The sequence below is a fragment of the Ranitomeya variabilis genome, chromosome 3 (genome assembly GCF_051348905.1).
Source record: "Ranitomeya variabilis isolate aRanVar5 chromosome 3, aRanVar5.hap1, whole genome shotgun sequence".
NCBI classification, from domain to species: Eukaryota; Metazoa; Chordata; class Amphibia; order Anura; family Dendrobatidae; genus Ranitomeya; species Ranitomeya variabilis.
In genome coordinates, this window is record NC_135234.1 from 606,554,777 (window position 1) to 606,570,608 (window position 15,832).

The window sequence follows — 15,832 nt, forward strand, 5'->3', positions numbered from 1 at the left end:
CAAACAAGTCTGACAATAGCGGCAACGGATACTGAAACTTAACAGTGATTTTATTCAGAAGCCGATAGTCTATACAAGGTCTCAAAGACCCGTCTTTCTTGGCCACAAAAAAGAATCCCGCACCGAGAGGGGAAGAGGATGGATGAATATGCCCCTTCTCCAAAGACTCCTTGACATAAGAACGCATCGCGGCATGCTCGGGTACAGACAAATTAAATAATCGTCCCTTAGGAAATTTACTGCCAGGAATCAAATCTATAGCGCAGTCACAGTCCCTATGAGGAGGAAGAGCACTGGACCTGGACTCACTGAATACATCCTGATAGTCACACAAATACTCAGGAACTTCTGAAGGAGTAGAAGTAGCAATAGACACCGGCGGAGAATCGCAATGAATTCCCTGACAACCCCAACTTGAGACAGACATAGCCTTCCAATCCAAAACAGGATTATGGGTCTGTAACCATGGCAGACCTAAAACGACCAAATCATTCATTTTATGCAGAACAAGAAAACGAATCACCTCCCGATGTTCAGGAGTCATGCACATGGTCACTTGTGTCCAATACTGCGGTTTATTTTCCGCCAGTGGCGTAGCATCAATTCCTCTGAGAGGAATCGGAACCTTTAAAGGCTCCAGGACAAAACCGCAGCGCTTGGCAAACGACAAGTCCATAAGACTCGGGGCAGCACCTGAATCCACAAATGCCATAACAGGGTAGGAAGACAATGAACAAATTAAAGTCACAGACAAAATAAATTTAGGCTGCAAATTACCAATGGTGACAGGACTGACAACCTTGGTTAGGCGTTTAGAGCATGCTGATATAACATGTGTAGAATCACCACAGTAAAAACACAGCCCATTCTGACGTCTATGATTTTGTCGTTCGATTCTAGTCAGGATTCTATCGCATTGCATTGAGACAGGTGTCTGTTCAGACAACACCGCCAGAGGTTTAGCGGATTTGCGCTCCCGCAAACGCCGATCAATCTGAATAGCCAGCGCCATAGAATCATTCAGACTTGTAGGAATTGTAAAACCCACCATCACATTCTTAATGGCTTCAGAAAGGCCATTTCTGAAATTTGCCAGAGCACATTCATTCCATCGAGTAAGCACGGACCATTTCCGAAATTTTTGGCAGTACACCTCAGCTTTATCCTGGCCCTGAGAGATGGCCAGTAGAGCTTTTTCTGCCTGAATTTCAAGATTAGGCTCCTCATAAAGCAATCCGAGCACCAGAAAAAACGCATCAACATCCGCCAATGCAGGATCTCCTGGCGCTAACGAGAAAGCCCAATCCTGAGGGTCGCCACGCAAGAAGGAGATAATAATTTTGACTTGCTGAGCTGAATCTCCAGACGAACGAGGTTTCAAAGATAGAAACAATTTACAATTATTCCTAAAATTCCTAAATTTAAATCGATCTCCAGAGAACAGCTCAGGAATAGGTATCTTAGGCTCTGACATAGGACTGCTAACAACAAAATCCTGAATGCCCTGCACACGTGCAGCAAGCTGATCCACACTAGTAATCAAGGTCTGAACATTCATGTCTGCAGCAAAGCTTCAAGCCACTCAGAGATAAAGGGGAGGAAGAAAAAAAAAAAAAAACTCAGAACTTCTTTTCTTTTAATCCCACTTCAGCAATGCATTAACTATTTATTGGCCTGGCATACTGTTATGATCCCAATGGCAGGGGACCTCAAAGATTACAGCAAAGTCTGCAAAACATAAATACCAGCTCATAGGGAAGTGGTAACTAGGCTGACCATATACCTGATCCTAGCGCAAACACTAACAGCAGCCAGGGAATGTGCCTAAGTTGGTCCTAGACGTCTCGCGCCAGCCGGAGAACTAACTACCCCTATCAGGGAAAATAAGACCTGTCTTGCCTCCAGAGAAAAGACCCCAAAGTAATACAAGCCCCCAACAAATAATAACGGTGAGGTAAGAAGAAAAGACAAACGTAAGAATGAACTAGATTTAGCAAAGAGAGGCCCACTGACTAATAGCAGAATATAGTAAGAAGACTTATATGGTCAGCAAAAAACCCTGCAAAATATCCACGCTGAATATCCAAGAACCCCCAAACCGACTGACGGTGTGGGGGGAGAATATCAGCCCCCCTAGAGCTTCCAGCAATAACAGGAATCACATATTGTACAAGCTGGACAAAAAATATGAACAATGCAAATGATCAAGAGTACGAAAGCAGAACTTAGCTTATCTTGCAAAGAACCAGGACCTGAAGACAGGAGCAAACAGAAGTGAACTGATTACAATGATGCCAGGCACTGGACTGAGAATCCAGGAAGTTTAAATAGCAACACTCCAGGCCTAACGAAGCAGGTGAGCACCAACCTGGTAAAAGACAATCCAAGTGCCAAATCACTAGTGACCACAAGAGGGAGCCAAAAAGTATAGTTCACAACACTAACCCTAACCCTAGGGATCCTAACCCTAACCCTTAGGGTTAGGATCCTAACCCTTAGGGTTAGGGTTAGGATCCCTAGGGTTAGGGTTAGGGTTAGGATCCCTAGGGTTAGGGTTAGGGTTAGGATCCCTAGGGTTAGGCTTAGGGTTAGGATCCCTAGGGTTAGGGTTATGATCCCTAGGGTTAGGGTTAGGGTTAGGATCCCTAGGGTTAGGGTTAGGGTTAGGATCCCTAGGGTTAGGGTTAGGATCCCTAGGGTTAGGATCCCTAGGGTTAGGGTTAGGATCCCTAGGGTTACTAGGGATCCTAACCCTAACCCTAGCTATTTCTGTTTATAGTGGGTTTTCTAGTTGATTTTGATGATTGGCAGCTGTCACAAACTTCTCATCATGCGTTTCAAAAACGCAAACGCAGGAAAAAACGCTTGTAAACGCGTCAAAACGCCTCGTTTTTTTACCACATGCAAAAACGCATGCGTCTAAAAAACGCAGCGTTAAACGCGTTTACATGCGTTTTTGCACCAAATGCGTTTGCGTTAAAAACGCTGCGTTTTTAAACGCACATGTGAAACCAGCCTTAAATGGGTATTACACTTCTGACAAATAAATACATTTTTCTATAAAGGTTCTGTATAAAACTGTTCCTGTTTTCAAATACTCTGCTTGCTGTCATTCAATAGGATATTTTAATCATTTCTTCTATGACATAAAACTACTGTAGTTTTCTGACTATAAGGCGCACTTTTCTCCTCCCAAATTTTGGAGGAAAGTGGGAAGTCCGTCTTATAGTGCGGCTGTGGGGTGGGGGATAGGCAGCAGCGGAGGAGCAGGTCACAGGCAGGAGCCGTCGGCTGCAGCTAACACGTGTACCCACTGTTAAAATAAGTGAATATTCACTGCTCCACAAGCCCATAGTCCCATCCACCTTTGTGCACTAAAGCCAGCGTCAAGAGATGGGAGGGACTATGGTTGTAGGGAGCAGTGAATATGCATTCTGTTTAATCGCGGGTACACTGTTAGCTGCAGCCGCTAAATTAGCTAGCCAGTGTGTATGCTATTATTAAAGAGAATGAATATTCACTGCTCCCAACACCCATAGCTCCTCCCACATTTATGCACTAAAGCCAGCACCAAGAGGCGTGTGGGACTATGGGAGTGGAGAGCAGTGAGTATTTATTCTCTTTAATAACGGGCACACATGATCGCCCAGCCGTTAGTTGCAGCTAACCTGGGTGTCCGCAATTAAAGAGAATGAATTCTCACTGCTCCCCAAACCCATAGTTCTGGGCATGGGAAGCAGTGAATATTCTGGCAGCTGACCTCTGCATGTGGGGACCCATGGCACTGACGTCATGCGCTGCTTACATGCTGAAATTAACTGCTGGCATCAGAACAGGACGCTGCGCTGCAAGGGAGAGGAAGGAAGGTGAGTAGAATCAATTATTATTTAATGTGTGCGGTGTAATGGGGGCCATGTATACCAGGATGAGGTATCATGTATACCAGGGTGGGGATGGGGGCCATATATACCAGGATGGGGATGGGGCGATGTATACCATGATGAGGATGGGGCCATGTATACCAGGATTGGGGATCATGTATACAAGGATGAGGATCATATATATCAAGATGGGGTCCATATATACCAGGAAGGGGGGCCATGTATTTCAGGATTTGGGGCCATGTATACCAGGATGGAGGGCTATTTATACCTGGATGGAGGACCATATATACCTGGCTTGGGGGCCATATATACCTGGATGGGGACATATATACCAGGATGTAGATCATATATAACAGGATGGGGGGCATATATACTCTGCTGACCTGCTCCTCAACCTCAAATCTGTCCTAATAAAACATAAAACAAGCCGGCCACTCTCTGTCTCCCACCTGCTCTCCCTTTCTCTGTTTTTCACTGCTGGTGACATATCTCCCAACCCTGGACCCCCACAGCTCATGTCTCCCATTACTACCCCCTCCTACCACTCCCTATCTAATATGAACTACCGCAATCTTTCCAACATAAAACTCGTGCCACTGACGCCCACCCCCTGCTCCCTCTCTCTGGAGCACTCTGGAATGCCTACTCAATCTGCAATAAGCTTCATGTGATTCATGACCTTTTTCTAACTCACAAGCTTGCCTTCCTCGGCCTCAAAGAAACATGGCTAACATCCTCTGACACCGCCTCCCCTGCTGCGCTGTGTTACGGAGGCCTCCATTTCACCCACACCCCTCGCCCCGGCAACAGACATGGTGGAGGAGTGGGTCTTCTCCTTTCTTCTAACTGCACCTTTAACCCAAACCCACCTCTACCCTCCCTTATCCTCCCTTATTTTTTGAAGTCCACTCTGTCTGCATCTACTCTCCCTCCAACCTCCAAGTGGCCGTCATATACCGACCTCCGGGCCCGGCCACTACCTTTATTGACCAATTCTCTACCTGGCTTCTTGACTTTCTTTCCACTGATATTCCCACTATCATCATGGGTGACTTCAACATCCCCACTGATACCCTTCAGTCAACAGTCTCCAAACTTCTGTCCCTTACTTCATTCTTTGGACTTACTCAGTGGTCCTCCGCAGCCACGCACACAGATGGACATACGCTAGACCTGGTCTTCACCCGTCTCTGCTGTCTATCTAACTTCACCACCTCCCCTCTCCCTCTAACCGACCCCCATCTGCTCACTTTCTCATCCCTGTCCTCCTCACCGGTCACCCATGTCCAGCAACATTCGCACCCCTGCAGAAACCTCGCACACCTAGACATCCACACACTCTCTGACTCTATCCTACCACTGGCATAAATATCCTCACTCCACGACACAGACAGTACCACTGCTTTCTATAATGCCACTCTCGCATCAGCTATTGACACAGTTGCCACTCTCGTTCATGGCAGAGTATGACATATCAATAGACAACCCTGGAATAATAACACCACTAGAAAGATCCGGCAAGTGTCCAGGGTTGCAGAGCGGCGTTGGAAGAAAACACATTCACAAGACGACTTCACTGCATTCAAACAGGCAACACTTGTTTTCAAATCTGCTCTCACCTCTGCTAAACAGGCCTACTTCACAACCCTCCTATCTTCCCTATCCTACAACCCCAAACAGTTATTCAAACTTAATTCCCTCCTCCGCTCCCATTGCCCCCTCCAACCTCCCTCATCTCTGCTGATGACTTTGCCACACACTTTAAAAATAAGATCGACCAAGCAAGGCAAGTCTTCGTTGTTCAAACACCACAAAGCCTTTGTATACCAGACCAATGCCCAAACCCCATAACCTCCCTATCCAACATCACTGAAGGGAAGCTTAATTGTCTCCTCTCCAAATCGCACCTCACCATCTGTGTGCTCTCGACCCCATCCCACCTCCTCCCCAACCTCACAACCACTCTTATCCCATCCCTAATCCACCTCTTCAACCTATCACTAACTTCTGGTACCTTTTCTTCTGCTTTCAAACATGCCACAATCACGCCTATCCTTAAAAAGCCAACCCTCGATCCAACTGCTATGTCCAGCTATTATCAGGATCCTGTCAGCACTGGCACATGCAGGGGTCATACATGGAGAGGGCGGCACAGTACAGGAGGGATGATCAGAGAATAGTCAGAACGTAAGCAAGGAGTTATAGATGGAGATAGCAGCGCAGTACAGGAGGGACAGGCAGAACTCTTAACGGGGACAGAACCAGATCGGAACCAGACAAGCATAAAGTAGCACAGGCGCAAAGCACAGACACAAGGCAAAGACACAGGCACAACAGGGTCACACACACTTGGCCAAGGGTCAGAGTATAAGCGACGAGGAATGACCCCACAATGAGACTATAAGAAGCCTCCCAGAATCCCATAGTGAGGCCGTCCAGATTAACCTCTGAGCTACCTAATCCCACAAACTGAGCAGATCATGACAGTACCCCCTCTCAATGGGGGACTTCCGGACCCCCAGGTTTCCCAGGATGCCGGGCATGGAATGCACGAACCAGGCGGTCAGCGTTTACCTATCTGGCTGGTACCCATGATCAATCTTCCAGACCATACCCCCTCCAATATACCAAATACTGCAAAGACCCCCGAACCCGCTTGGAATCCACAATATGTTGTACCTCCAACTCCATATGTCCCTCAACCAAGACTGGAGGAGGAGCAGCTTCAGTATCCTCCCTCTTGCCCCCAAGGGTTTAAGTAAAGACCTATGAAAGACATGGAGTTTTAAGGAGGGAGGAAGACGGAGGCGATAGGTTACCGGGTTCACTACTTCGATGACCTCATAGGGGCCAATAAATTTAGGCCCCAGTTTGGCAGAGGGCAGTCGAAGATTTATATTTTGTGTGGACAGCCACACTTAATCACCACAAAGCAGCATCTGAGCAGAGTCCCTTTTCCTATCCATGAAACGTTTATATTTCTCCTGAGCCTTAGAAATATTTAAACAAACCTTAGTCCAAAGATCCTTGAGAAGATTGACCCTGTCCTCTGCCCCTGGACAACCAGAATCTATTCAAGAAAATTCGCCAAAATAAGGGTTCATCCCATAATTAATAAAAAATGGTGACCTACCGGTAGACTGGTTTACCCGGTTGTTGAAGGCGAATTCTGCTAATGGTAAGGCATCAGACCAGTCGCTTTGCAGGGTAGAAGTCAGGCAATGAAGAATTTGTTCAAGCGACTGGTTGGTGTGTTCAGTTTGTCCGTTGGCTACTGGGTGATGCACTGAGGAAAAAGACAGAGATATCCCCAATTTTTTGCAGAAGGCTCACCAGAATTTAGACACAAACTGAGTCCCTCTGTCTGACACATTAGTGGGAACCCCGTATAAGAGTACCACCTGGCACAGGAAATATTTAGAGAGCGTCTCTGCTGAAGGTAAACTTGTCATGAGTAGAAAATGTGCCAACTTAGAAAACCTATCCACCACTACCCAAATAACCGTATTACCATGGGATGATGGAAGATTGGTGATGAAGTCCATGGACAAGTGAGTCCATGTCCTTCCTGGGACTGGCAAAGGCAGCAATTCCCCGGCCGGCCGGCAACTCGAGCTCTTAGAATGGGCACATATCCTACATGCTGCAATATGTTTCTTGATATCTGAAGCTATTAAAGGCCACCAAAAGACCCTTGCAACTGCTTCCCATGTGGCGGCCATACCAGGGTGTGCACTCAACTTCGAATGATGGAACTCCCACAGGAGTTTGTTGCGCAAATGCTGCGGGACAATTGTCTACAGGTTTGGAGCTTGGAGCCAAAGATTGAGCCCCAACAATCTCTTGCTCCAATTCCGACGACACCTCGGCAACCACAAGACTGGGTTGAAGAATGGGGGACGGCGGATCTGGGGCGGATAACGGCTCAAAACTACGCGATAAGGCATCAGCCTTTACGTTTTTAGATGCTGGCCGAAAGGTAATAGAAAACTGAAATCTGGAAAAAAAAAAGTGACCAGCGAGCTTGCCTGGGAGTCAGTATTTTAGCAGATTTGATGTACTCTAAATTTTTATGGTCAGTGATAACTGTAATAGGATGAGCCGCCCCCTCCAAAAAGTGTCTCCATTCTTCGAACGCCAATTTAATGGCCAGAAGCTCTCTGTTGCCTACATCATAATTTTTCTCCGCTGGAGAAGATTTCTTAGAAAAATAGACACATGGCCTGAGATTAGTCAGAGAAGCTGGTCCTTGCGATAAAACTGCCCCCACCCCCACCTCGGAAGCATCCACTTCAACCACGAATGGTTTGTAAGGGTCCGATTGGAACAGGATAGGAGAAGAAGAAAAACAGTTTTTTAGCATTAGAAAGGATTGTTTAGCTAACGAGGACCAGTTTCTGACATCTGCCCCTTTACAAGTGAGGTCCGTGAGAGACTTAGTCACCTGTGAAAAACCTTTAATAAACTTGTGATAATAATTTGCGAATCCCAAGAAGTGCTGGAATCCCCTAAGGTCCCGGGGCTGGACCCACTCCACAATAGCTTGCAATTTCTTGGGATCCATGCGAAACCCCTGAGGTGAAATTATCAGACCTAGAAATGACAATTCCTGAACAAAAGATGAACATTTCTCGAGATTGATGAACAATTGGTTTTCTCTGAGCCTCTGAAGCACTGTTTTATCATGCTACAAATGGGAAACTCTGTCAACAGAATATATCAGGATATCATCTAGGTATACCACTGCAAAACGGCCAATGAGATCCAAAAATACCACATTGATAAAATTTTGAAACACTGTGGGTGCGTTGGTGAGCCCAAATGGCATTACTAGATTTTCAAACAACCCATCAGACGTAAGGAAATCCATTTTCCACTCGTCCCCTTCTCGTATTCTTATTAAGTTGTAAGCCCCCCTCAGATCCAGTTTAGAAAACCATTTGGAGCCAGAGAGCTGGATACAGGGATCAGGAATCAACGGAAGGGGATATGTGTTCCTGACAGTAATTTTATTTAGTTCTCGAAAGTCGAGGCAGGGACGTAGGCCGCCATCTTTTTTCTTAACAAAGGAAAACCCCGCTGCTACCGGGGAAACTGAGGGTCTTATGTGCCCCTTACGGAGACTTTCAGAAATATACTATTTCATAGCTAGGCGCTCGGGGCCTGACAGATTGAACAGGCGAGCTTTTGGGCAATTTGGCTCCAGGAATCAGATCGATGGCACAATCAAAAGGCCTATGAGGCGGTAACGCCTCAGCTTCACTCTCAGAAAACACGTCCTCAAAGTCTCTCAGGTGTCATGAATCCCAATGGCTAGGGATAGCACAGGACAAGCAAAGTACAAATAAATAACGGACGAGCTCTAGGGTGATGGAACCTGGGCTGACCGCTGCTCTACGCCTGACAAACGCAACTAGAGAAAGCCAGGGAGCGTGCCTACGTTGGTTCTAGACGCCACGCACCAGCCTAAGAGCTAACTAGCACTGCAGAGAAAATAAAGACCTCACTTGCCTCCAGAGGAATGAACCCCAAAAGATATAGTTGCCCCCCACATGTATTGACGGTGAAATGAGAGGAAGGCACACACATAGAGATGATATATATACAGTGGGGCAAAAAAGTATTTAGCCAGTCAGCAATAGTGCAAGTTCCACCACTTAAAAAGATGAGAGGCGTCTGTAATTTACATCATAGGTAGACCTCAACTATGGGAGACAAACTGAGAAATAAAAATCCAGAAAATCACATTGTCTGTTTTTTTATCATTTTATTTGCATATTATGGTGGAAAATAAGTATTTGGTCAGAAACAAACAATCAAGATTTCTGGCTCTCACAGACCTGTAACTTCTTCTATAAGAGTCTCCTCTTTCCTCCACTCATTACCTGTAGTAATGGCACCTGTTTAAACTTGTTATCAGTATAAAAAGACACCTGTGCACACCCTCAAACAGTCTGACTCCAAACTCCACTATGGTGAAGACCAAAGAGCTGTCAAAGGACACCAGAAACAAAATTGTAGCCCTGCACCAGGCTGGGAAGACTGAATCTGCAATAGCCAACCAGCTTGGAGTGAAGAAATCAACAGTGGGAGCAATAATTAGAAAATGGAAGACATTCAAGACCACTGATAATCTCCCTCGATCTGGGGCTCCACGCAAAATCCCACCCCGTGGGGTCAGAATGATCACAAGAACGGTGAGCAAAAATCCCAGAACCACGCGGGGGGACCTAGTGAATGAACTGCAGAGACCTGGGACCAATGTAACAAGGCCTACCATAAGTAACACACTACGCCACCATGGACTCAGATCCTGCAGTGCCAGACGTGTCCCACTGCTTAAGCCAGTACATGTCCGGGCCCGTCTGAAGTTTGCTAGAGAGCATTTGGATGATCCAGAGGAGTTTTGGGAGAATGTCCTATGGTCTGATGAAACCAAACTGGAACTGTTTGGTAGAAACACAACTTGTCGTGTTTGGAGGAAAAAGAATACTGAGTTGCATCCATCAAACACCATACCTACTGTAAAGCATGGTGGTGGAAACATCATACTTTGGGGCTGTTTCTCTGCAAAGGGGCCAGGACGACTGATCCGGGTACATGAAAGAATGAATGGGGCCATGTATCGTGAGATTTTGAGTGCAAACCTCATTCCATCAGCAAGGGCATTGAAGATGAAACGTGGCTGGGTCTTTCAACATGACAATGATCCAAAGCACACCGCCAGGGCAACGAAGGAGTGGCTTCGTAAGAAGCATTTCAAGGTCCTGGAGTGGCCTAGCCAGTCTCCAGATCTCAACCCTATAGAAAACCTTTGGAGGGAGTTGAAAGTCCGTGTTGCCAAGCGAAAAGCCAAAAACATCACTGCTCTAGAGGAAATCTGCATGGAGGAATGGGCCAACATACCAACAACAGTGTGTGGCAACCTTGTGAAGACTTACAGAAAACGTTTGACCTCTGTCATTGCCAACAAAGGATATATTACAAAGTATTGAGATGAAATTTTGTTTCTGACCAAATACTTATTTTCCACCATAATATGCAAATAAAATGATAAAAAAACAGACAATGTGATTTTCTGGATTTTTATTTCTCAGTTTGTCTCCCATAGTTGAGGTCTACCTATGATGTAAATTACAGACGCCTCTCATCTTTTTAAGTGGTGGAACTTGCACTATTGCTGAATGACTAAATACTTTTTTGCCCCACTGTAGTTTTAGCAAATTGAGGCCCGCTGTAAACTAGAAAGCAGAACGATACAAAAGGGGACTGAGCGGTCAGCAAAAAACCCTAATCAAAAAAACCATCCTGAGATTACAAGAACCCATGTGCCAACTCATGGCACATGGGGAGAACCTCAGTCCACTAGAGCTACCAGCTAGCATAGAGACATAATAAGCAAGCTGGACAAAAAACCAAACAACTGAAAATCAGCACTTAGCTTATCCTGAAAGATCTGGGAGCAGGTAGGCAGGAACCAAACAGAGCACATCTGAATACATTGATAGCCGGCAAGGGAATGACAGAAAGGCCAGGTAAAATAGGAAACACCCAGCCTCTGATGGACAGGTGGAAACCAAAGGCCGCAACCCACCAAAGTCACCCAGTACCAGCAGTAACCACCAGAGGGAGCCCACAAACAGAATCCACAACAGTACCCCCCCCTTGAGGAGGGGTCACCGAACCCTCACGAGAACCCCCAGGGCGATCAGGGTGAGCTCTATGGAAGGCGCGGACCAAATCAGTCGCATGAACATCGGAGGCGACCACCCAGGAATTATCCTCCTGACCATAACCCTTCCACTTAACCAAATACTGGAGTTTGCGTCTGGAAACACGAGAATCCAAGATCTTCTCAACAACATACTCCAATTCTCCCTCCACCAGCACCGGAGCAGGAGGCTCAACCGAAGGAACAACGGGCACCTCATACCTCCGCAACAACGACCGATGGAACACATTATGAATAGCAAACGATGCTGGGAGATCCAAACGAAAAGATACAGGGTTAAGAATTTCCGAGATCCTATAAGGACCGATGAACCGAGGCTTGAACTTAGGAGAAGAGACCTTCATAGGGACAAAACGAGAAGACAACCACACCAAATCCCCAACAAGAAGTCGGGGACCCACGCGGCGACGGCGATTAGCAAACTGCTGAGTCTTCTCCTGAGATAACTTCAAATTGTCCACCACCTGATTCCAAATCTGATGTAGCCTGTCCACCACCACGTCCACTCCAGGACAATCCGAAGACTCCACCTGACCAGAGGAAAAACGAGGATGAAACCCCGAATTACAAAAAAAAGGAGAGACCAACGTGGCAGAACTAGCCCGATTATTAAGAGCAAATTCGGCCAGTGGCAAAAAAGCAACCCAGTCATCTTGATCAGCAGAAACAAACCACCTCAAATAAGTTTCCAAGGTCTGATTAGTTCGCTCCGTCTGGCCATTCGTCTGAGGATGGAATGCAGACGAGAAAGACAAATCAATGCCCATCTTGGCACAAAACGTCCGCCAAAATCTAGACACAAACTGGGATCCCCTGTCAGAAACGATATTCTCCGGAATCCCATGCAAACGAACCACGTTCTGAAAAAATAAAGGGACCAACTCAGAGGAGGAAGGCAACTTAGGCAAGGGCACCAAATGAACCATCTTAGAAAAACGGTCACACACAACCCAGATAACGGACATTTTCTGTGAAACCGGGAGATCAGAAATAAAATCCATGGAAATGTGCGTCCAAGGCCTCTTCGGGATGGGCAAGGATAACAACAACCCACTGGCCCGAGAACAGCAAGGCTTAGCTCGAGCACACACTTCACAAGACTGCACAAAGGTACGCACATCCCTAGACAAGGAAGGCCACCAAAAAGACCTGGCCACCAAGTCTCTAGTACCAAATATTCCAGGATGACCAGCCAACACAGAAGAATGGACCTCGGAGATGACTCTACTGGTCCAATCATCCGGAACAAACAGTCTTTCTGGTGGACAACGATCCGGTTTATCCACCTGAAACTCCTGCAATGCACGTCACAAGTCTGGGGATACGGCGGACGATATTACCCCATCCCTAAGGATACCAGTAGGCCCAGAGTCTCCAGGAGAGTCAGGCACAAAACTCCTGGAAAGAGCATCTGCCTTCACATTCTTTGAACCTGGCAGGTATGAAACCACGAAAATAGAAAAAAACAACGACCAACGAGCCTGTCTAGGATTCAAACGCCTGGCAGACTCAAGGTAAATGAGATTCTTGTGATCAGTCAAGACCACTACATGATGTTTAGCACCCTCAAGCCAATGACGCCACTCCTCAAATGCCCACTTCATGGCCAAAAGCTCCCGATTACCCACATCATAATTGCGCTCGGCGGGCGAGAATTTTCTAGAGAAGAATGCACATGGCTTCATCACCGAGCCATTAGAACTTCTCTGTGACAAAACCGCCCCCGCTCCAATCTCGGAAGCATCAACCTCAACCTGAAAAGGAAGTGAAACATCTGGTTGACACAACACAGGAGCAGAAGAAAACCGGCGCTTAAGTTCCTGAAAGGCCTCCACGGCCGCAGGAGACCAATCAGCAACATCAGCACCCTTTTTAGTCAAATCAGTCAAAGGTTTAACAATACTGGAAAAATTAGCAATGAACCGACGATAAAAATTAGCAAACCCCAAGAACTTCTGAAGGCTCTTAACAGATGTAGGTTGTGTCCAGTCACAAATTGCCTGAACCTTGACGGGATCCATCTCAATAGTAGAAGGAGAAAAAATGTACCCCAAAAAAGAAATCTTCTGGACTCCGAAGAGACACTTTGAGCCCTTCACAAACAGAGAATTGGCCCGCAGAACCTGAAACACCTTCCTGACCTGTAGAACATGAGACTCCCAGTCATCAGAAAACACCAAAATATCATCCAAATACACAATCATAAACTTATCCAGATATTCACGGAAAATATTGTGCATAAAGGACTGAAAGACTGACGGAGCATTGGAGAGTCCAAAAGGCATTACAAAATACTCAAAATGGCCCTCAGGCGTATTAAATGCGGTTTTCCACTCATCACCCTGTTTTATCCGCACCAGATTATACGCACCGCGAAGATCTATCTTAGTGAACCACCTAGCCCCCTTAATGCGAGCAAACAAATCAGTCAATAATGGCAATGGATACTGATATTTGACTGTAATCTTATTCAGAAGGCGATAATCTATACAAGGCCTCAGGGAACCATCTTTTTTTGCCACGAAAAAAAAACCTGCTCCCAGAGGGGACGAAGATGGACGAATATGTCCCTTTTCCAAGGACTCCTTAATATAATTCCGCATAGCAGTATGCTCTGGCAGTGACAGATTAAATAAACGACCCTTAGGGAACTTACTGCCAGGAATCAATTCTATAGCACAGTCACAATCTCTATGAGGAGGGAGCGAATTGAGCTTAGGCTCCTCAAAAACATCCCTATAGTCAGACAAAAACTCAGGGATCTCAGAAGGAGTAGATGAAGCGATTGAAATCGGAGGTGCATCATCATGAACCCCCTGACATCCCCAGCTTAACACAGACATAGTTTTCCAGTCCAGGACAGGATTATGAGTTTGTAACCATGGCAGACCAAGCACTAGTACATCATGTAAATTATACAGTACAAGGAAGCGAATCACCTCCTGATGAACGGGAGTCATGCGCATGGTCACTTGTGTCCAATACTGCGGTTTATTCATAGCCAATGGTGTAGAGTCAATTCCCTTCAGAGGAATAGGAACTTCCAGAGACTCCAGACTAAAACCGCAGCGTTTAGCAAATGACCAATCCATAAGACTCAGGGCAGCGCCCGAATCCACATAGGCATCGACGGAAATGGAAGACAGTGAAAAAATCAGAGTCACAGACAAAATGAACTTAGGCTGCAGAGTACCAATGGCAAAAGATTTATCAACCCTTTTGGTGCGTTTAGAGCATGCTGATATAACATGAGCTGAATCACCACAATAAAAACACAATCCATTTTTCCGCCTATAATTTTGCCGTTCACTTCTGGACTGAATTCTATCACATTGCATAGTCTCAGGTGCCTGTTCAGAAGACACCGCCAACTGGTGCACGGGTTTGCGCTCCCGTAAACGCCGATCAATCTGAATGGCCATAGCCATAGACTCATTCAGACCTGTAGGCGTAGGGAACCCCACCATAATATCCTTAATGGCCTCAGAAAGACCATTTCTGAAGTTTGCAGCCAGGGCGCACTCATTCCACTGAGTAAGCACCGACCATTTCCGAAATTTTTGACAATATATTTCCGCTTCATCATGCCCCTGAGAGAGGGCTAATAAAGCCTTTTCAGCCTGAATCTCCAGGTTAGGTTCCTCATAGAGCAATCCCAATGCCAGAAAAAACGCATCCACACTGAGCAATGCAGGATCCCCTGGTGCCAATGCAAATGCCCAATTCTGAGGGTCGCCCCGCAGGAAAGATATTACAATCTTGACCTGTTGAGCAGGGTCTCCAGAGGAGCGAGATTTTAAAGAAAGAAACAATTTACAATTGTTCCTGAAATTCAGGAAGGTAGATCTATCTCCAGAAAAGAACTCTGGAATAGGAATTCTAGGTTCAGACATGGGAGTGTTAACAACAAAATCCTGTATGTTTTGAACTTTTGCCGCGAGATTACTCAGGCTGGAAGCCAAACTCTGGACATCCATGTTAAACAGCTAAGATCAGAGCCATTCAAGGGTTAAGAGGAGGTAAGAAGCAGCTAGACAGCAATTAAGGGCTAGGCAGCAAAACTCTGAAGGGAAAAAAAAAAAAATTTCCCTTAAACACTTCTTTTTCTCCTGCTTCAGCCCAAACAATTAACACTTTGTGGGCCGGCTATACTGTCATGAATCCCAATGGCTAGGGATAGCACAGGACAAGCAAAGTACAAATAAATAACGGACGA

At 46.1% G+C, this 15,832-nt stretch overlaps 1 protein-coding gene and 1 long non-coding RNA gene across 2 annotated transcripts in view; one reads left to right on the forward strand and one right to left on the reverse strand.

Moving 5' to 3' along the window:
• Positions 1–7,165, reverse strand: part of LOC143816653 (uncharacterized) — a 36,529-nt gene extending 29,364 nt beyond the window's left edge. Inside the window, exon 1 of the long non-coding RNA XR_013223973.1 lies at positions 7,018–7,165. This is a non-coding gene — a long non-coding RNA (uncharacterized LOC143816653). The remainder of the gene's footprint in view (positions 1–7,017) is intronic.
• Positions 1–15,832, forward strand: part of CNMD (chondromodulin) — a 146,335-nt gene that overhangs the window by 59,176 nt on the left and 71,327 nt on the right. The gene's annotated exons all lie outside the window — the stretch shown is intronic.